The following is a 21,525-nucleotide window of genomic DNA, read 5'->3' as shown; positions in this document are numbered from 1 at the left end:
ATTTTTGCCTGGGTTGACTCTGGCTTTCTAAAATGAGCAACATTCTGGCCCCTGAAAGACTATCAGGACCCCTGAGAGAGTCTAACTCATATGACTTTTTAAAAATGCCGAGGAAATGACTAAGTAAAAATGTCGGCATATTGGATGCCTGGGTGGCTCAGTCAGTTAAGCATCTCCCTTCAGCTCAGGTCACGATCCCAGAGTCCTGGGATCGAGTCCCGTATCAGGCTCCCTGCTTGGTGGGGAGCCTGCTTCTCCCTCTCCCACTCCCCCTGCTTGTGTTCTCTTTCTCCCTCTCAAATAAATAAAATATTTTTTTAATGTTAGCATATGAATTTAAGCTCTTAAGGTGTAGGGAGAGACCTGTGGCTAGCAGTCTGTGTTCTCTTAGCATCAGTGTGATCTTCAGGTGAGCAGATCTCTCAGTGATTCACAGTCACCTTGATCAAATAGAGGATGGAGGCCCAGTGAGGAGATTGGCTGCATGTGTATACGGCTGACTGAGGGCAGCTAAGATGCAACTCACCATCACTTGCTCAGATTTTCTACCAAATTATGTTTCTCTTCTCAACAGGAAGCCATAAATATCTCTCACTTCTTTCATTCCTATAAGCATCTTCATTACCCTGGTTTAAACAGGATAAAAAATAAAATGTACTTCTTTGGTTTACTTCTTAACCATTTTTTTTTACACTCCAAAAGTAATACATTTCATTATAAGAAAATAAAGCATATAAATTATAGAAGAAAAATTAAAATACAAAAAATCCATATTTCTACAACCAAATCCACAAGCTTTTTGACTTTTTTTTCTTCCAATCCTTTCCATCTATGTCAAGGATGGTTTTAGAAAATTGTAATCATGCCATAGATATACTATATTCTGCTTTTTCACTTAAGTTTTTAAATGAACATTTTTCTGTAGTTTTTATTAGGGATAATAATTTCCATGCTATTGTGGATATATAATACTCCAACAAGAAGAATTATTGTAATCTAATTATCGCTTTTCCTTGACCTTAAAGTTGGTTTAACAAAAAAGAAGTATAAATAAGTGCTTAAACATTTGTTTTTTAAACATCTTACATTTACTCATAGAGTTATTTGCTGTTTTACAGTTCAGTTTATCTTCGCTTCTTGCCCCTATTGGCTGTTCCACCTGCTGTGTCCACCTCTGACTTTTCTGGCAACCCATCCTTCCTTGACACCCCTCACTTCATCTGTGAGCTTTTATCACCCCGTCCTCTCTGCCCAGGAGGACATGTTCTTAATTTCTCTTGGTTTCAGCTCCACCTAGACAGAAGCGGGCTGATCCCAGAGAATCAATTCAGTGGGAGCCAGTTTGTGAGTGACCACGTCTCTGAATTGTAAGCTGACCTAGGACCAACCACAGTGAGTGAGTCTGAAGGCTGTGGAACATGGCAAACTTTGAAGCCAGACGCAATGGCACTTCAGACCCAGGACCCTCTCCTAATGCCCCTGCAATTTGTCACCCTGTGATCTTTAGGCCAAAGAGTTGATCTCTTTAGCCTCAGTTTCTTAAAATGAGATCATTCATTCAAAGCACCTGATGTAGAACCATTGTGGCAGGGTATGACAGAAAATTGTTAGATGCCTTCTTCTTCTCGAGTGGTGGTAAAGACCAGATAGTTGGCAAAAGGTATGATATCCTACATCTGAATCCTAGTTTCTTTTCTCTTTAAAATCCAGCTCTTAACAAGTCTATTTCTTAAAAGGACCAGCCCTCTTTTCCTTCTAAATATTCCAAAAATATAAAATCCAACCAAAGTTTTAATACACATCTTTGTGGTTGTTTTTCACAAGTGATAAAAAACAGTTGGATATGATATCGTTCCACTTTTAAAATATTGGGGTAACATTTCTTTTATTATGGAAATTTTCAAATGTACACAAAAGTAGAAGAAATGATATAATGAACGCCTTATACTCATCCTGAGCCTTTTACAATTTTAAATGTTTTGCCAATGTCATTTTATCTATCCTTCTATATATACATTTCACTTTTCTTTTTGCTGGATTATTTTAAAGCAATCCCTGACTGTTTCATTCTACCCATAAATACTTTAGCCTGTATTTCTAACAGTTAAGGAGGTTTTTTTCCTACATAACCACAATGCTATTATCACACGTAACAAAAAATTATCAATAATCTCAGGAGCATTTTAAAAATAGGATTCTGGAAAAAGCAAGCCAAAGGAATGAGTAATTTAGAATTTCAAGCACTATGGTAAGCAGTTTGGGAAGATGCTTTTAGCAAAGGGGGTACTTTCACTCTTGCAAATGACATCACAGAGCCAGATGCCACTTTCTCCTACATATCCGTAATTGGATTTACTTTCTTACCCCCAGATATATTCCTTAGTTCAGTTCAAGGCATCAGCAAGCACCCAGGAGCTCAAGCCCAGACCCACAGTCCTTACAGAGTCTCCCCTATCCGCCCCCCCTTTGGCACTCCATTTAACCAGTTTTGAAGTCCTAAATCTCAGGGTGAATATTGCTCATATCCAACCCCTTCTCTTTATTCCCACTTCCGGTCCTTTTGTCTGGGCCCCTGTTTTCTATCTCTACACTGAGGTTATTGAAAGATTTTCATTTGGGCTCCCCCCAGAAACAAGCCTGAGACAAGGAATTGAGTATAAATAATTTACTCAAGAGGTGATCCCAGGAGACCTGGAGCTGAGCTGGGGGATGAGACAGGGAAGTGAAAGAAGCCAATACAGGCTGTGTTATCAAGCATTGAAGGACACTGGAGCTCTGTCCCGCTAGAAAAGTCTGAGAGACAGTGCAGAATATGCCTCAGCATTATCCCAACCAACAGGCAAGGGAGCTGGGCTACTATTTATCCATCACCTCTTGACCCATCATTGCTTTGTGGCTGCTCTCAGGGGCAAGAAGTCCCTAGCACTTCTGGCCTGCACTGAGCATGGGCTGAGCATGCTGCCAGCCAGAACCCAGAGGGTCATGGGCCTTCAGTGTATAATGGTGAATACCAAAGGAACATGGGCAGGGCTCCAACAGCACTGCATTACATCCCACTCTCTCCCGCACAGAGACCAGGGACAGCTTCCTAAAGAGCATATCTGATTCTGGTACTTCTCTATTCAATAAAAAGGGTATATGGATAATGCTAAAGACCAATCTTGCCTATTTCCTCTGATGGAGATGACTGTCTTGAGTGGTACTGAACCATATGATCCTGAGCACCTTTAGTATACCTATTGCAGGTGACCAAAGTTTGGGCTGGACTTAGAGTAACTACTCCTGAGTTCAATGGATAGATAGCCTTATTCATATGTTTGTAATTAAAGCCTTGTTTATTTACAGAACAGGTTGGGAGGAGAAGGGACAAATGATTGCCTCCCGTCTGGCTTTCACTGGGGCAGACCTTTACCTCTCAACAGTTTGCTATAACCTTTCCCAGACAGTGGGGTGCCTCTCTCCACTGGTGCACCGAAGCTGTCGTGGCAATACTTTTTCCTTTTTTATGCGGGCACATTGGGAATCTCAATGTGATTTACAAGCTTACATAACTTCACAAATGAGTCAGCATGCTCATCAAGCAGGCAGCATGGTGCCATGGAAAGAACATGGCATTTGGTGCCAGAGAGAAAGTTCAGTACCTGCATCTGTCACTTCCTAAGTGTGTGCTAGACAAGTCCTTCTACCTCTCCAAGCCTCAGTTTCTTCCTACGACAAATGGGGATCGGAATACCTACCTCGGAGGGTTATTATAAGGATTAAATGCGGTGAAGAACACGGTGTGATACGTAACCGGCCATGAGTCACTCACTGTTCGCCTTCCGCATCCTATATCCTGGTTTTACCCATCTGGCCGCAAGTTCTTGAACCTCACTGACCTGCAGTGAGCAGAAAATGCTGATTTATCTTTATCTCCTTTTAGCACTCGTGGATTTTAGATGAAAATCCAAATCAGTTCTTTGTACAGGAAAAGTGCTCTTGTTCCACTCTGGGCAAAGCAGCCACCTCGTGTGTGAAATAAATCCGGACCAGAAAGGGCTAGGGTGCTCGAGGAAGGGCTGGGCTGGCACAGCCTGGCTCAGCGCCCACTGCGGTGGCAGCCAAAGATCGCTGGAGGGGACTGAGTGAGCGCAGGGCAAGACAGACAGCCGAAAAAACGAAATGGGCGGGAGAGGACGTGAGAGCCCATCTGCATAGCGGCTTAGCACGGTGGGGAGCAGTGAGGAATGGCGTTGCAGAACGTCGTTCGGGAGACGAAGCCGCGGCATGCAAATGAGGGCACTGCTGTGCGGGCCAGGGCTGGGGACGATTCTGGAACCGGTTTTCCAAGGTGGTTGGAACAAATGCCTGCAAGTTAAAATAATAATACTAAATAAAGTCCCTGGTCAGCAAATGAACACTGCTGCAAATGTTCTTCCCCGCCGGTCGCAGCGCTATTAAGGCAGCATTATCAGACAGGCTGATTTCCAGGATCTTTAGGGGCAGCATAATACATAGTTAGCAGTCAGCTAGGGTCAGCAGAGAAAGTGTTTATAATTAAGGGGTGATTGGTGAGTGTGTCCATAGCAGCAAAGAAACCTCTAAAAAGAGAAACCAAGAGCAGCTCTTTGAACTTAGAAACTAGAGAATGTTAGAACAAGAAAGATTTTTTCAGAGCATTGAGCTGTGCTGGTGATTTTTAAATGCTAAAGAAACAGCAGAATCTTTCTTTCAAATAAAATCTACATCAAAAACTAATGATGTAATGTATGGTGATTAACATAACATAATAAAATTAAAAAAATAATAATAAAAAGAAGAAATCTATTAAAAAGAAATCTTAGGCAGACTCTCCCCCTGGAAGGCAAACAAAAGGGATGCTGCCCTGAGGAGGGGAGGGGAGAAGGAGAAGACAGTGTGGCCCTGGAGCCCCAGCCTCCCCCAACCCCAGCCTCCTTGTTAGATCTGCCAGGGAGGCCCAGAAGAGGTCCTGGAAATCCTTAGGCCCCACTGACCACAGTGTGAAAACCCCCAGGCCAGTCCAGCCCGTGCATTGTACAAATATAGAGTTTAGGCTCAAAGAGAGCAAGTGATTAGTCTAAGGTCACCCAGCAGAACTGGGACTAGAGTCCAAATCTCTTGAGTTTAAGTTCCTTGCTCTGTCCTAAAAACCATCTCCCCTTAAAAAAAAAAAAGAAAGAAAGAAAAGAAAAGAAAAAGTATCTTTTAAAAATAAAGCTACCTCATGAAATAGTTTGTTAAAGTAAATGAGAAAGCAAGAGACATCAAGTGTAAATACTGGCTTTGGAAAGAATCCAATTCTATCTTCTTGACTGCTGGACCCAAGTGCAGCTTCTTTACATTTATTTTTAGGATTGTTAGCATGGCAGTCACAAAATCCAAGTAGATTTGCTAAATGAATGGTCTCTTAAACCAGGGTAAGTCTAACCAGTCTGTGCCTTCTAGAAAACACCAACCTAAAACAATTACAACAGCTTAGTATCTGAAAAAAAAAAACAAGCTATTTTTTAAAAAAAGATTTTGTTTATTTATTTGAGAGAGAGGGAGAAAAAATAAGCAAGGCAAGGCGCACAGGGAGAGGGAGAAGCAGACTCCCTGCTGAGCAGGGAGCCCAACACAGGACTTGATCCCAGGACCCCGAGACGATGACCTGAGCCGAAGGCAGAGGCTCAACCGACTGAGCCACCCAGGCACCCCTGAAAAAAATTATTTCTAATATACTGGCACAGTAAGAACGGAATCTGAAACGCACAGCTGATGGAGATGGCCAGACCCAAGCTCCCACAGCAGAGCACAAGGCACTTCAGATTCCTGGCTCTACGTCCCACGGTGAGACCATGAGCAAGTCACCTCTCCCCTCCTCAATCTTCTTTCAAAAATCTATGAAATGATTAAATCATTAGAGTCATTAAAAGCCAATATTCAACAGAACCCTGAACTCAGCCAGCATGGTGCCTGTTTCGTGCATAGCAGAGGCCTCTGTGTCTAAGTCAGAGGGCCCAGGAGCATAATTAGTGCAGATGAGCGAGGAGAAGCTGCCGCAGGAGAGTCTGCTGTGGGATGAAAGGAAAGAGGGAGGAGGGATGAAAGGAAAGAGGGAGGAGGGAAGCCGAGGCAGAGAAAAGCAAAGGTGCTCCTTTCATGCGTCAGAGGACCGGATTTTGGTTGGCATCCATCCTGTACATTTATGTGACACCTGTCACTCTGAAGTCCTCGGAATGTTTCCTAATGGACTCGCTTTGGGGTTTCCATTCAAGACCTTGACCCATTTGGTCTCACCTTGAACTAGGAATGTTCAATTAAAGACAGTAGCATGTGGTAGTAGCTGATGAAATGATACCAAGTGTTTACAAGGGGGAGAAAAGCAACACTTTTTAAAATGCAATAGCCTATGCATTTTGTTTATGTAATTCAGTTTAATCCTTACTATAACTTTCAAATTAGGTATCATTTCTCCCCCCATTTTACAGATCTAGATGCAGAGAGGTTTAGCAACTCCTTTAAGATAATGGGTATTTTATGTAGCTGTGGGGTATGTAAGCTCCCTCAGGACAGAGACTTTCTCGTTCATGCTGCTCTACTCAATGCCGAGCACAGTGCCTGGTACATAGTAGGTGAGCGATGTACATTTACTAAAGGGATAACCGAAGGAAAAGGCCAAGCTTTAAATCCAGATCTGCTCAACTCCCAAATCTAATTCTTACTACCGCTGAACTCATGTAATTTATTTAAAACGATTGGCATTTCACCAGTTGTTCTTAACCCTTTATTTACCGTGTAATTGGAAGTGTTGTGAGCTCTGGTTTCTATGCCTATTGGAAGCTCTAGCTACATAATTAGTTACCGAGTTCCCATCTCTTGGCTGAATCTGTAATTAAGCGGGTTTTTAAAGATATAGTTAGACATAGTCCCAGGTTCCCTAAAATGCGTAGCATTCACCCAGAGGACCAGACTTGAAGAAAAACACAGGACTGGAATATATTTTATCATACTCCAGTATCACTGCTCTCCCTGGTCACCTCAAGCAATTACAGAACAAAAAGGTGCTTTTTTTTTTAAATCAGTAAACACAAATTTAAAAACACACACTTTCATAGAGTTTCTTCTCAGTGTATTTTAGAAATGAAGCAAATTCTGACTTGCTAGCACACAATGATATTATTGAATAACAGTTTCTGTCTAAGAAAGGAAAGACTTGTCAAGCACGTCGTACTAGAAGGGCGCACTCAGGTGTGCCTGGGATCTTGCTCTGCTTAATGCTTCAGGACTCAACAAGGCAGGCCCAGTGATTGTGAATGGGTGGTTCTGATAGAGTGAGCAAAGTCATGTCTCCTTGTCCTTCCCCCTCTGGGACCCTTCCTTTCTGGTGTGTTGGCCAAGGCTGTAGCTGCCATGGCTCTGGTCATCCCAGGGTACTTCACTAGGCCTCTTCAGTTGTGTGGTTGCTATTTCTTCCTTCTTCCACTTTTCCCAAGTATTTACCAAGGGCTCTCATGGTCTTAGCCTCTGCAAGGTGCTGTGGGAGCTACAGAAAGAACAGGGAATGAGCTTCTAGATTCTCGTGGGCATTACTCAGTGCATACCGGGAACTCAGATGTGACCACGAGGCCCTGGCAGCTGAGCTGGTGACTTCATTACTATCACCTTCCTTCCTCATCAGCCCCTGAGATCTTGGAAAGTCTGTCTTGTTATTGTAGCCTGAGGAGTGTGATTCTCCCTTATTTCCTTCTGCGCAGGGAGGCACCATGACATCAACACAGATGTGGAACCTCTTGCCTTGAGTGAAATAGCATCCATGTTACCATGCCTGCGCCCTCCCAGTGGTGTCAGCCCTTCCCAAGTCAGTCACTTGGAGAAGATACAGGGTCAGTTCAGCTTTGTGGGAAATTCTCCTTGCTTTCTATACTGGCTTTGGCTACCTCTATTTCCAGCCTGTGCTAAACTACTAAATATATATATAAATATATAGACTACTAAATATATATATATATATATATATATATTTTCTTGGTGGTAGGACTGGGTCTCTCAGAAGTCAAATATTCTCTTTATATTCTCCTTATTTCCTGCTCTGAGTTTTCCTCTAGAACATCTGCTCTGGTCAAAATCTTTTTTTTTTTTTAATTACAGTTTTATAGTGTACAGTTCAGTGCTTTTTAGTATATTTGCAGAGTTGTACATCACCACTATCTAATTTCAGAACATTTCCACCACCCCCAAAAGAAATCCCATACTCATTAACAATCACTTCCCATCTCCCCCCTTCCCCTGGCAACCACTAATCTATTTTTTGTTTCTATGAATTTGTCTCTTCTGGACATTTCATATAAATGGAATCATACGATATGTGGCCCCCTGTGACTGGCTTCTCTCAATTAGCATGCAGGTTTCAAGGTTAATCCATGTTATAACATGTATTTGTACATGTATTAGTACTTCACCCCTTTCTTTGACTAAATAATATTCACTTGTATGGATACACTGCATTGTGTTTATCCATGCATCAGTCAGTGGACACCTGGGTTGTTTCCATTTTTCAGCTATGATGAAGAATGCTGTTATGTACCGGTTTTTGTGTGGATATATGTTTTCACTTCTCTTGGGCACATATCTAGAAGTGGAATTGCTAGGCTGGCTGAAATCTTAAGGAAACTTTTCTAATGGTCTTCATTCCTGTTTCCCAGGGAATACAGTTTCTCTATCTTCATCAAACAAAAGGGAATGACCAACAGCAAGAACTTCTTCCCATGTCCTGGTCACGGCTCCTGCTTTTCCAAGTCAGTTACAAAGCCCGAACGTCTCCACTCTAAACAATATGTGGCTTTGAGTGACTGTGGCAGGCCCAGGACGGGGACAAGTCACTACTGCAGCGATTCACACTGAAGAGCAGCTTGCAGCACCCAGAGAGGGTATGCCGCACCAGCCTTGAATCATAAAAAAGGAACATTTATAGTCATGTCATTCCCTGCTTAGAACTGATTCCTTGAAACCTAGTCTCTCGTATCCTGTCCATAATCTTGAACTCTGATCTCCAGGGTTATGCAGAGCGTGGAATAAGCAATTTGCAACCTTGGAATCCTAAATTGCCCTTTCCCCACCATCGGCTCTGCAGGTTTCTGTTTATAACTGAAGTGTGCCCTCTGCTGGTCATAGGCAGCCCAGACCCACAACATGGAGCGGCTAAGCAGGTTTCTTCTAAAATCATTTCTTCTCCAGAAGCATTTAGGAAATTGCTGCAATTTATTCAGCTAATAGCAATACAGAGAAACGACATCTTCTGCAGAGTGTTCCTCTTTTATTTTTTGCTTTTTGATGTTTGTGAATTTTTTCCCCTTTTATTCCACAGAAGCAGAACTGGGCCAGTTTCAGTTACTTAGGAGCTGCTTTCGTTTGTGATAAATAACCATTATTTGTATTTATGCACTGCCTGCCGAGGCCTTTCTGCTCCTCTTGACTCGTGAATCACTACAATGCTCTTTTATGGCAGGAGTGGGCAAGGGCTGTTCAAGAAGGGGGATAATATGAGTGGTGAGCTGTCAACTGTCTATCTAGTAGTTTTTCAGAGGTGGTTGGTAGACTGCCTCGAGTAAAGGAAGACCCAGAGACCGATTCTCCTCCAGTTCTGTGGGATATCTGCTTGCCCTGTAGGAAAGCTGCAGGGCATCAGACATTTGGGGATCCCAAGCAGACATGGCATCCCTTTCTCTCCCTTCCTTCCAAATGGGCACTCTGGCCAGGGAAGCAGATCCAGGAGGGACACAAAAGGTGAGTGGGGAAAGAAGCCAGAGCCTGGGGAGACCAGGAGACAGTGTGAGCAAAAGGCTGAACCAGTGACCAGAGGAAAGGAGGGAGCTGGAGGAGAGGAGGTGCATCCACAAGGACAGAACAGGGGACTAAAGGAATGACTGCTTCCCTGAGGGCCACTACTGCTTTCTGCAATGCAGCTAACTGTGAAAATCTGTTTAGTTTTTAGTTAACAAAGGAAAGGGAGTCCTTTCTGATGTTTTCATCCAGAGTCCTTGAGAATAACCCTATGCCTCTGACCTAATGTTTTAGGAGCTATTTTACTTTCTGCCCTGAAAGAAATGCAACACTTTTATGAAAGAAAACATAATTTTTGGAAAGATTGTTTGGGCTTTTAACCTCTGAGTAGCTGGGAGGCAGGGGACTCACAAGGATTCCTTATGGTGAGCATATATCCTAGCCAGATGTCTAGAAATCTGTCCCCCTGCCCCAAAGTACAGCCAAACTGGGGACTCCATTGCCAAGAGCCCCAGCGGTTTCCACTGCTCACCCCAGGGCCACCCCCCACAGTCCCACTACCCCTCTCAGTCTCCTGGGGACTGCAGAAGCCTGGGCTCAAGGTGTAACAGAAATTCCTGTGTCCTGTTCTTTCTCTTCCTCTCCATTTCCCTCTTGCCTCCTCCTTCACCTCCTTCCCTGGTTCTCCGGATTCAGTTTTCTCCTCCCACATTGCCCCGCTCCAGCCTCTGTGACTCCAAACGAAATCACTTTGGGAAAGACGGGGCTTACTGTGTTCCCATGGCTGAGTGCTGCCCCTTTAAAATCAACCTTCAGTTGGAAGGGGAGTTGAAGGGGAGAAGAGAGAACCAGGTCTTCTGCCTTTCCTCCCAGAGATAAAAGCTATTCTTAGCAGTAAAATCAGCTTGGCATTTGGGGAGACTTGTGTTTCTCTCCTTTCCGCCCCAGGGGTTTTGCCATTGCAATTCCTCTTCTTCATGCAGAGAAGATGAAGGGGAGAAAGAGAAGGAGAAAAAAGGGAGGGGCACCATCACTGCTACCCTGATAGGCTTCCTTATTTTGGAAGGCTGGTCCAGTTGGAGTGCCCTCACCTCAACCCCAGAAGACCAGTTTAATTCTAGCAGTCATTTTTCAGGCAAGGAGACTAAAAGCCAAATGAGCTCCCTTTAGGCCTTTCCACAGCACTTTGTATGTGGCGTGTGTTCATTAAGTATGTTTGCTCAGCCAGCCTCCTGCCTGCACCCTCATTAGGGTGGGTCTCTCAGGGCTGCCCTCACTGGGCATTTAGGGCCCTGGTAATCAGGGCATTTAAAACCCAGCGTTAGAGAGCAGGCTTCAGAGAAACCAGGAACTTGGTAAATTAAAAAAAAGAAGAAGAGAGAAAGAAAAAGAAAGAAAGTAAGAAAAAGAGAAAGAAAGAAAGAAGAAAGAAAAGAGAAGGAAGGGAGGGAGGGAGGGAGGGAGGGAGGGAGGGAGGGAGGAAGGAAGGAAGGAAGGAAGGAAGGAAGGAAGGAAGGAAGGAAGGAAGGAAGGAAGGAAGGAAGGAAGGAAGGAAGGAAGGAAGGAAAGAAGGAAGGAAGGAAGGAAGGAAGAAAAAGGAAAAAACGGGTGGGTAACGCTCAAGAAGACTTACGTAATCTGATTCCACTTTGGACACAGATGATGACATTCTGCAAAGCGGCCAGCAGGGGGAGCTCAGGCAGTGTGTCAGAACGCCAGCGCCCAGGTTGCCTGGAGCCAAAACTGCGGACAAAAAAACAATGAACCTTTGTGGTTTCTCTTGGATTCTTAATCCAGGGAGGCTCAATGCAGGAGGGCGGGATCCTCATTCTAGGGAACTCAGCTAGCATCTCACAGAACACTGACTTAATAGGTCTCTTTTTGTCTCCCCCGCCCCACTCTCCCCCAAATTGTTTTCTTGGTGTTAGAGTCTACCTCTAATCTCTTTTCTCAAGCTCTCTCAGTATCTCTCTGTATGTCTTTTTGTAATTCTGCTTTTCTCTGAATCTGTTTCTGTCTGTGCTTCTTTCTTGTTATTTCTCTGTGTCATCCTAGGCCCACTTCGTATAAATGAAAAATAAATGGAAATGAACCTATCCATAGACTGAGCTCTGAAGGATTTCAAGATCTTGCCAAAACTAATACTTCGAATAAAATGTATGCTGTGCAGCAGAAGTGGCTAATTCTGCCACCACTTAGCTGTGCAGTCACGTCTTTCATGTCTGTTCTCCTTTCTCTGTCCTCCAGGCCTGCTGCCCATGCCACACTAGTCTCCCCACTGCCAATTGGTTGCTGCCAAGCTGCTGCCCACCTCCCCCAAACCATTGACCTCCAGTAGTTGTCTCCCTCCCTGACCAGCAGGACAAGATCCTGTCCAGGTCCTTTAGAGAAGATGCCCACACCAGAATAGTTGTACCTCTCGTGACACAGTATTTTGTTTCTTAAGTAAGGCCCAGTCCCCTCATTTCCAGAATGCCCCGGAACTCTCGTGGGATCAGGGGTTGAGGGGCTCCAGGGGAGAAATGGAGGCACTCAGCCTTGCACTCCACCTGAAACCTCTTATTATCCAGCGTTCAGGTGCTTAGCTGGATCTGGTCCCCTCGGCCAGAGTATCTTCGTTCTTGGTGACTTTCTCTCGGGGATCTTCCTTATGGCCTTCCTTCCAGACTGACCTGTGGGGACCTCTAGTTTATCACATAATCGGTATATACCTGAACTTATGGGAGATTAAATTCTCTTTTCTGGGCTTTTGAGCCCTGGAGAATTAAGAAATGCAACTGAGCATGTGTTCTGAGGTTCTAGAACATCCCATGACAGTCAAGAAGCAGCCCAGGCATTTGATGGGAGGCAGCTTTGCCTGTGGCCCACAGAGGCATACAGATGGCTGCTGGGCAGTGGTGCTCAGCAGAAGCTGTTTCAGTTCCAGCCGCAAATACTGTGACGATGGTAGTGGTGGTGATGCATCCTCCTCATTCCTACATTTTATGGTCCCTACCTCTAAATCTATTCTGTTCTATCCAAGCTCTCATTATTTTTCAGATCCTAATCATATGTGTCCCTGAGAGGCAGGTTCTAATATTCGATCTGCTAGGACATGATACTCTTCAGTCTTGGCACTTTAACTTTCTTTAAGTCTCCTGGATTCAAGGAAGGTAGTGGTACTATGATCTGATCACAGTTGTCCCTGCCCTGCTCAATACTTAGCAACCATCATTATTTCCTAGTTCCAGAACCTGTTTGGACGAAGTTGAAGACCAAAGTAGGGAGTGAGGGGAAAGACAGGCAATGCAATGCAATCCATCATTTAAAGACATTTACCACTTGCTTGCCCTTGCTTGGCCCTGGCCATACAGTGTCTGAACAAGACACAGGGCCTGTCCTCAGGGAGCAAGTGCTTCTATTGGAGGAACCTGCTGTGTCTCCGAACCAGAATGGAAATGGAACTGCTGCGGAAAAACCCAGCACTGCAAAGTGCTAACATCATCAGGCAGGTTGCCTCTGCAGTGCAATCTATAATCTCCGTGACTTTCAGAACCAAAAGAATTGCTATATGGCTTTCTAAATTAAGCTTTGCATTACTTTGGAAATTAACAAAGCATTCCTTCCCACAGACACTGTTCCCAAATTAAACACTTTGTGCTTGTACAGCTGTTCGAATGTCGGTGAATTGAAGATGAAAAGGTTCTTAGCAAGGGAAGAGAGGTGGGTGCCTAGGAAGGAGAGAAGAGCATGCGGGGGAGTTCTTGGAGGGCAAGCTGGGGGTCAGGTAGCAGAGATTCTAGAACTGTTGGAGAAGTTTATGATCCAGTTAATGAGTACATAAAATGTTTTTTAAATTATCAGGTCTAGATAAGTGTAGATTAAGGCGGCCCATTATGATCAAGTATTTAAAGGCATACTCTTAAGTGGAACACTTGGAGTTTTCCACTAATCAGTCGGAGCCAGAGGAAACAGAGGAAATAAACATAAACGGCCAAGATGGTATTTTAAGGTCCCTGTGAGGCCCACTTTTCAAGATTTGACAGCAGTCAAACACTAGAATGTGTCACAGAGGATGGCCGGGCACTCTCCTCTGGGGCTATTTATTGAAAGAATAGAGCCCTTGGGGTCTGCAGTGTTGCAGGTGATAGCCAGTGTGGAGACAGAGGCACGTCCTGGATGAGCTGGCTCCCCAGGTTCTCTTCTAGACTGGCAAAGAGGAGAACTCATCTAGGATTAGAGGCCTTTCACAGCAGCTGGAGAGAAATGGACAGATGAGAAGGCCCACAGTCCCCACTGGCCCACCTCCCACCTCCTTGCCAGAGCCCCTTCCGTTAAGCTGCCACTATGTCATTTGTTTCATGAACTTGTCCTAGATCTTCACTTGCAAAGATGTGAGCCATCTTGGCAAACAGTTTTTTAGAAAGCCCTTGCTCACAAAAATTCTGTCTGCAGTATTTGGATTGGCTACCAGGCCTCTCATTTTCCACACAAGTTGTTCCCAACTTATCTCTGGGTTTCTTCCAGAAGGGAATGAATTATTTGCTGGTGATGTAACTTGAAACCCAGATTCCCTTTGGAAACCATTTTCATAGAGGTTTTGAAGTGGGGACTGAAGCAGAAGAGAATGAAGAGGTTAAAAAAAAAAAAAAAAAGACAATCCAGACTCAGCCAGATAGGATTTTCCATGCAACTGAGGGAGCAAGAGGCCCTGTCTTCAGCAGACGAGGCCAGAGGGCTCGCAGAGACGGAGAGCTGTGCTGGGCGCTGGCTGCCTGGCTCCCCTGCGGCTCCAGGGCAGAGTCTTGGCTGTGCCTTGGACCAGCTATTTATCCCTGGGCCACTTACCCTGTCTGGGTCCCAATCGCATTGTCTGCAAGAGGAGAATATCCCTGCAAACATCTCCAAGTTTCCATAAACTATGTTCTGTCATTTTGTATGGCCTTGTGGGTTGGTTTTAAAGATTTATGGTTTAGAAAGCACTTTCAGACACTTGTGTTATTTGATCCTCACAATTATGCTCTGAGGGAGGTAGGACAGAAACCATTTTCCTCATTTTAGAGATGAAGAAACTGAGGATCATCATCAGGGCGATCTGTGTGATCGCACAGAAATCAGGTGGAAAGGCAGTATTCCAGCTTAGGTCTTCCAACTTGAGCTCAGTTATTCATCCTTATGAGGGGTCTAGTGTGCCTTTAAAATCAGATAACTATGAATCCTCTCTCCAGAAAGATGGACTTGGGATTTTTAGATGTTTAAGCTCAACATAGATACCAGGTAAAATTCCCCTACTTTAGGCCACCCTTACAAATTCTTGCAAATGTATGTATGCCTTGCTTCTCTGACCAGATTGCAAGCTCCCTGGAGGTTCAGGCCATGTGTTTTCTCCTCCCTTCCACTCCCTCCAGCAACTGTCACAGAGCCAAGCACCTAGCCGGGGTTGTTGCATTGCCAGGAAGAGGTAAGGCAAAGTAAAGAATGCAAAATAAGTAAGTGGGACAGATGTCCATTTCCACATTTGACCACTTGTCCTACAAGAACTGGTATCCTTGTACATGTTCTGCCCTAGGCAGTCCTCTGCCTGCCACACTATTCCCCAAAGCCTAGAACACAGCACAGTTTCCCAAGGTGGCAGCAGCAATATCGTCCTCCTTGACATGATTTTCCAGGCACAAGATGGGCTCAGAGGCATGAAGAGACATGACCACAGTGATCTCACACCCCAGGAGCCTGATGTAAGTAAAGAAGGCCGACTGGCTACCTTAGCTGGAGAGGTAGAGGTGAATCTGTGGGAGGGGCTATCATGAGCTTAAGTTGAGAGGGAGGGGTGGTACTGAAGCAGGAACAGCCAGGAGCATCTGAGGAAAGCTGCTGAGGACATCTGTGTGACTGGAAGGAGAGAGCGCCATCTTGCAGTGGGAGGGGTGCATCAGTAAGGGAAATGCATCAGTAAGGCTGAGCCCAAGGCCAGTGTAGGTTCTCTGACCACTTGTGCACATGTGTCACCAAGCCTCAGTGCAGTCTTGCTTCATCTCCCTAGAACTTTACCCTCATTAGCTACCATGACTCCAGTCCTTTCACCAGAACTACAAGGAGGAAACAATGATAATCCAAAGGCAAGGACAATTGACCAGATAAACAGAGATGGCTCCAATTTAACACCTTTGCCCCATTATTACCCTGCCATCTCTTTGTTATCCCATATCTCAAGTCCTTATTTTCCCAGATTTGGTGGAGAAGGAAAAGGATCCCAAGACTGTTGTAAGCAGGGCCACTCCCAATAAATGAGACCATCCCGTACCCTAGGGACTGACTCAGTTGAGCTTCACTGGTCAGAAGAATCTGAATTTCTGACAAAGGAAGTCTCTGTACATAACAAGAACTAGTAGATAACAACAACTCTACTATAAGAAGAATTCTAGGGTGATAGAATATTAGAGAGAACTGGGACCCTAGAGCTTACATATTGATCCAACACCTTCATTGACAGATGAGGGGACTTAAGAGTGTGGCGATGACATCGGTGTCCAGGCCACCCAGAAAAGTAGGTGAAAGAATCTGCACTAGAACCCAGAAGTCTTGATCTAATACCACCCTAGCCCTTCTCCTATCTTACCTACCCCAGCCTTTTTAAATGCCAAAGGTTTTCACCCAGGGGCAACTCTGAGTAACCAAGGAAGGAAGGAAGGAAGGAAGGTCTGAATTTGTGAAACTTCTTTGTGGGAACTACTGTTCTTTAGGAGACCTTTTTATGTTGCAGCCAGCCCTGGGGACTCTGTTCCTGCCTCCCTGCATCCTGCAGAGAGAGAAAGAACAGAAGTTTCTGTTCTAAAAGCCCTTCTGGCTGCCAAGCCTGCCCCCTCTGGCCAAATACAGTACCTGATCTCATCCCAGTGGATCTCCACCCAACAGACAGTTCTGCTACCGCCTCCTGGAGTGGAGGGGGTGATGCCCTGTCAGGTACAAGGTGCACGTGGAGCATCTTGCACAGACACTTCATAAATGTTCAACAAGTAAATAACTAAGGTTCCAACTCTTCTATACTCCCTCCAGTTCACCACTTCCAAAAGCGTCCAACAAACTTGCCTTCAACCTCTGGATCAAATCAAGTCAAATAAACAGACATTAATTGAGGTATTCCTTGGAAAAGCAATGTACAGGTGCTGAGCTCTGTACAAAGACATGTCCGAGTCCCTGCCTTCAAAGGACTCACAGGCTAACAGGGGGAGACATGGTGATATTACATTTTAAGTTAATATCACAGGGTAACAATACAAGAAGTGCCATGAAGCAACAAATGACCATTTGCAAAATTACTAGAGTAGATAATCTGTGCATTGGTACACAGAAAAAAAGGACGCTGAGAACTGAACAGTCCAGGGAAGTTTGTGGAAAAGGAAAGATCTCATCAGGACTTTGAAGGATGGGTAGAATTTAGAGGAGTGGAGAGAAGGAAAGAGCATTCCAGAAATTGGTAACTGTGAAAAGATACAAAAAAATAGAAAAATGCAAGTGTGCTGAGGGTAGTGAGTAATGCTAATTGCAATAGTAGATGATGCTTATCATGTATCAGATGCTATTCTCAGCAGCTAACATTTATTAGTTCCCTTGATTCTCATGCAGTTCAAATTATTACTACTATTATCACATTTTTACAGTCGAGGAGACTGTGTCATAGAGAGGTTTTAAGTAACTTATCTGAGGCCACAGCTGGTAAGTGACTGAGCTGGAATCTGAGCCCAGAGGCTACACATTCAGCCACTGCTTCTCTCACTGTGGCTGGAAGAGTTGATTTTTTGGAAAGGTGTGTTGGGGGCAGATCACAGAGGATCTGGAATACTATATTACAAACTTGGACTTGGTTTTATGGGCAGTGAGAAATCATCAAAAGTTTCTGAGCAGGGAAGTGGATCTGCATTCAGGGTTTTAAACTGAGACATACACAGGAGGGAAATACTAAGGATGCCTTCATATTTTTAAAAAGCACAAAGAAGTATATTAGCACGTAGATAAAGATGTCCTTCCTTTTCATAGAGAGCCTTGTCTGGAGTTACTTCCAGTGGGCTCCTACACCTTAAACTACTAGGGGATCAAATCCCTGGTTGGTGGTACTGAGGAAACAAGCAAAATGTAAACAGCCCTGAAAGCTATCCAGGCACATCCTCACCAGCTAAGGGCCGAGACAGCCTTAGAGAATCGTATTTACAGGGAGATAGGAGACATCAGATCAAGAGAGAGTGGAGAAGAGTGGAGGGAAGAAGATATCAGACAGCAAGTGAGAGGTCAGCAAAATGAGTTGGGACCTTTGGTGTGCAATTCAGCAATATCTTAAGCATGATAGAATCAAAGCTTCTGGAAGAGGAAAACTTATTGTCAGCTATCTCACTTATTATTTCATAATAGCAGATCATTTCTTTAGTCCCTTCCCTCTTTACAGGTTAAAATGGAAAATCCTTTTTCATTCACAGAATGCTTTTATTTCTCTCTCTCTCTTTCAGGACTCAATTTTGCTAATTCATTCTATCAAGCACTGTAATGTTCTCATGACTATCCACTCTAATGAGTGTGGGACAGATCGAGTAATAAGAACTTTGAAAGGGTGGTGATTGAAGTAAAAGCATCTTTTTATATTTTCCAGGAACTGTATGTACAAAGAAGCCTGCTCAGGCCAATAGAGTAAAAACATTAGATAATTTGATTTCTGAGCACAGATTAGATAATTGTCTTGGATGGGACTTTGGGAATGGTCATAGGAGATGAGGCATCATCCTGTTGGGAGGGTCTTCAGGGAATATTGGGTTTATGTGAGTGTCGTTTGGCTTCTGAGTCACAAAGCATGGGTTGTAGGGCTGGCCTTAGTCCAGGCTCCAGGCAAAATCATGTACTTATCCTTGTAAATTATGGTATACAGTATAACCATCACCTTGACTTATGGCCACACCTTCATGACCCCACTTTTGGAAATGGACTCCAAATCTGAGTTCCAGGCAGCCATTTTATGTCTGACCACAGGAAGCTGACAAATAAATGATGTGGGGGTGGGTGAAATGGTTTGTGAATGCCCCAGTCTTGTTCTCATGAACAGGTATTTTTGTTTAAAGAATGAACTGATTAGTTTGTGTTTAAGTGAGGGCAAAAAGCACTCTAATGTAAGAAAATCAAATGCTGTATAGACATCCCCTCTCCAATCATACGTGAGGTGTTGATAATCTGTGACTGCTGGTCTTTCCTTCTTTTGCCATCTTCTCAGCTGCTATTATTTGAGAAGACTGAAGCCCATGCCTGATGCTGAGTCACTTCTGGTTGGTGCTGTGTGTAAAGGGTTTGGAAATAAGTCACGATTCCCAGACCCAAGTCCTAGGAACCAAGTTATTACTTCCAGGTTCCTGTATTGACCCCAAATCCTTCCCTTTCAGCCAGGCCTGGGATAACTGCTCCCCAGAACTAACCTGGGTACTGGTGTGGCTCCAGAGCCAAAGTTCTTTCTCTGTTGGCCCTTCCCTATATGTTGGCCCAAATCCCAGAGGTGAACTGTTACTCTGGTTTCCTCTCCTAAGTTCTTAATTCTTGTCCTCCCTAGAATTCTGCGTCTCCTTCTAGAACTAGATACTCTACCCACCTTTCATCCATCCTTGTCCCTTCTCCCCACTAGCTGGGGGTTTCTGTGATGCCCGGTCATGGAATGATTGTGCCTTGGGACAGGGCACGTTTGTCTTATTGGAGCCTCATGATTGATTTCTGTTGACTTAATTCAGTGTGTCTCAACATGAGTGGAACCACCTCTGGGGCATGTATTGGAAACTCAAGGGGGCATTTTTTTGATTGCCACAGTTTTTGGGAGGGGCGCTAGTGGCATTTAGTGACAGGGAAGTCAGGATGCTATTCTCTCTATGCACCACAGGCACCTTAATCAAGAAATGTTTTGTGTCCTGGGTAACCTTCAAAACTCACACTGGATGTTTGTGTGGGAAAACCCGTTTATAATTATCTGGGTGTAGAACTCAATCCCATTTTACTTGGAAATACAATTACTTTTGCATAGTTTTAATATACATGGAATTTTCCATAAATGCTCTCTAAGCATTTTTAAGGGAAGTAAAGATTGTGCTGTGTTTGGTTCAGAACTTTACCAGCAGTAGTCACGACCTCAGAAAAGCACCTCACTGTCAGTGACATCATTCTTGGTATTTGAGTTGCCAGTACACCTGTCTCTGTCTACATTTGTCTCTGTCACATCCACTCTGATCTCAAAGCAATGGACTACTTCATTCTATCTTCTAGTTAGTCATCCCCAAGCATTCATATACTCCAATACATAGTATTTTATCACAAATTATTCCTCTTCCACCAGTATTTTTCTTTATTTTTATAGTTAGGACATTATATTAAAAATATGTGTATAGTGGTTTATTATCTATGAATTTCTTTTCAGAATAGTAAATGGAACTTAACAAAACATTCATTTAAAATTAGGTCATTGGCTTTCCATGCTACCCAGGGAGGGGTCCATACAGCATTGTTCTGTGTTCCCGTGGCAACTTAAAGAGAAACTTATGCAATGTCTGCAGACCTTGATGTCCTGCAAATGAAGGAGGATGTCATCAAATTCCTTGCAACAGGAACAAACTTAGGTGGCACCAACTTTGACATCCAAATGGAACAGTACATCTACAAAAGGAAAAGTGATGACGTCTACATGAAAAATCTGAAGAGAACCTGGGAGAAACTTCTGCTGGCAGCTCATGCCATTGTTGCCATTGAAAACCCTGCTGATGTCAATGTCATATCATCTGGGAATACTAACCAGTGAGCTGTGCTGAAGTTTGCTGCTGCTACTGGAGCCACTCCTATTGCTGGCTGCTTCACTCCTGGAACCTTTGCTAACCAGATTCAGGCAGCCTTCCAGGAGACTTCTGGTGGTTACTGATCCCAGGGCTGACCACCAGCCTCTCGCAGAGGTTCTTATGTTAACCTGCCTACTATCACTCTGTGTAACACAGACTCTCTACTGCGCTATGTGCACATTGCCATCCCTTGCAACAACCAGGGAACTCATTCAGTGGGTCTGATGTGGATGCTGGCCCGGGAAGTTCTGTGCATGTGTGGCACCATTTTGAGGTCGTGCCTGATTTCTACTTCTACAGAGATCCTGAAGAAATTGAAAAGGAAGAGCAGGCTATTGCTGAAAAGGCTGTGATGAAGGAGGAATTTCAGGGTGAATGGACTACTCCAGCTCCCGAGTTCACCGCTACTCAACCTGAGGTCGCAGACTGGTCTGCAAGTGTGCAGGTGCCCTTTGTGCGTATTCAGCAGTTCCCTACTGAAAACTGGAGTGCCCAGCTGACCCCCGAAGACTGGTCTGCAGCTCCCACTGCTCAGACCGCTGAATGGGTAGGAACAACCACTTACATGGTCTTAAGCTGCCCTTCCACAAAGGCAAACAAAATGGAAATAAAGTTGAAGGAAAATAAACAGTTTCTTAAAAAAAATCAGGTCATTGGGTCTAATCAGATTAAGAATCCTTCGCCTATCTGGATATTGTAGTACTATCTGTTGAAGGCAAGAAAGGACTGAGGATGAGGTCAGTGCCTTCCCAGGAGAAGGCTGTTGCTGCCTATTAAGAGGTCTCATGTAGTATCCCTTTGAGAAACTGATCACTTTCCAAATTTTATTGTTTATCCTCATCAGGAACTCAGAAGTTTTCAGAATTCAAGATCGCTTGAATCAGGCAAATCCATAAGGTTACTCATAGTCAACCTACAAATTTACATTGGAAGACATTTC

The 21,525-nt window shown here is 44.1% G+C and overlaps 1 pseudogene; it reads left to right on the top strand.

The window, feature by feature from the left end:
- Nucleotides 1-20,299: 20,299 nt before the first annotated feature.
- LOC114214751 (small ribosomal subunit protein uS2 pseudogene) lies at nucleotides 20,300-21,285 on the top strand (annotated as a pseudogene).
- Nucleotides 21,286-21,525: the final 240 nt, after the last annotated feature.

Source organism: Eumetopias jubatus, unplaced genomic scaffold (genome assembly GCF_037043125.1).
Source record: "Eumetopias jubatus isolate StellerSeaLion01/CBP00866 unplaced genomic scaffold, mEumJub1_p1.0 scaffold_1, whole genome shotgun sequence".
Lineage (NCBI taxonomy): Eukaryota > Metazoa > Chordata > Mammalia > Carnivora > Otariidae > Eumetopias > Eumetopias jubatus.
The sequence above is the reverse complement of the archived record's forward strand: the minus strand, read 5'-3'. Positions and strand labels throughout refer to the sequence as shown.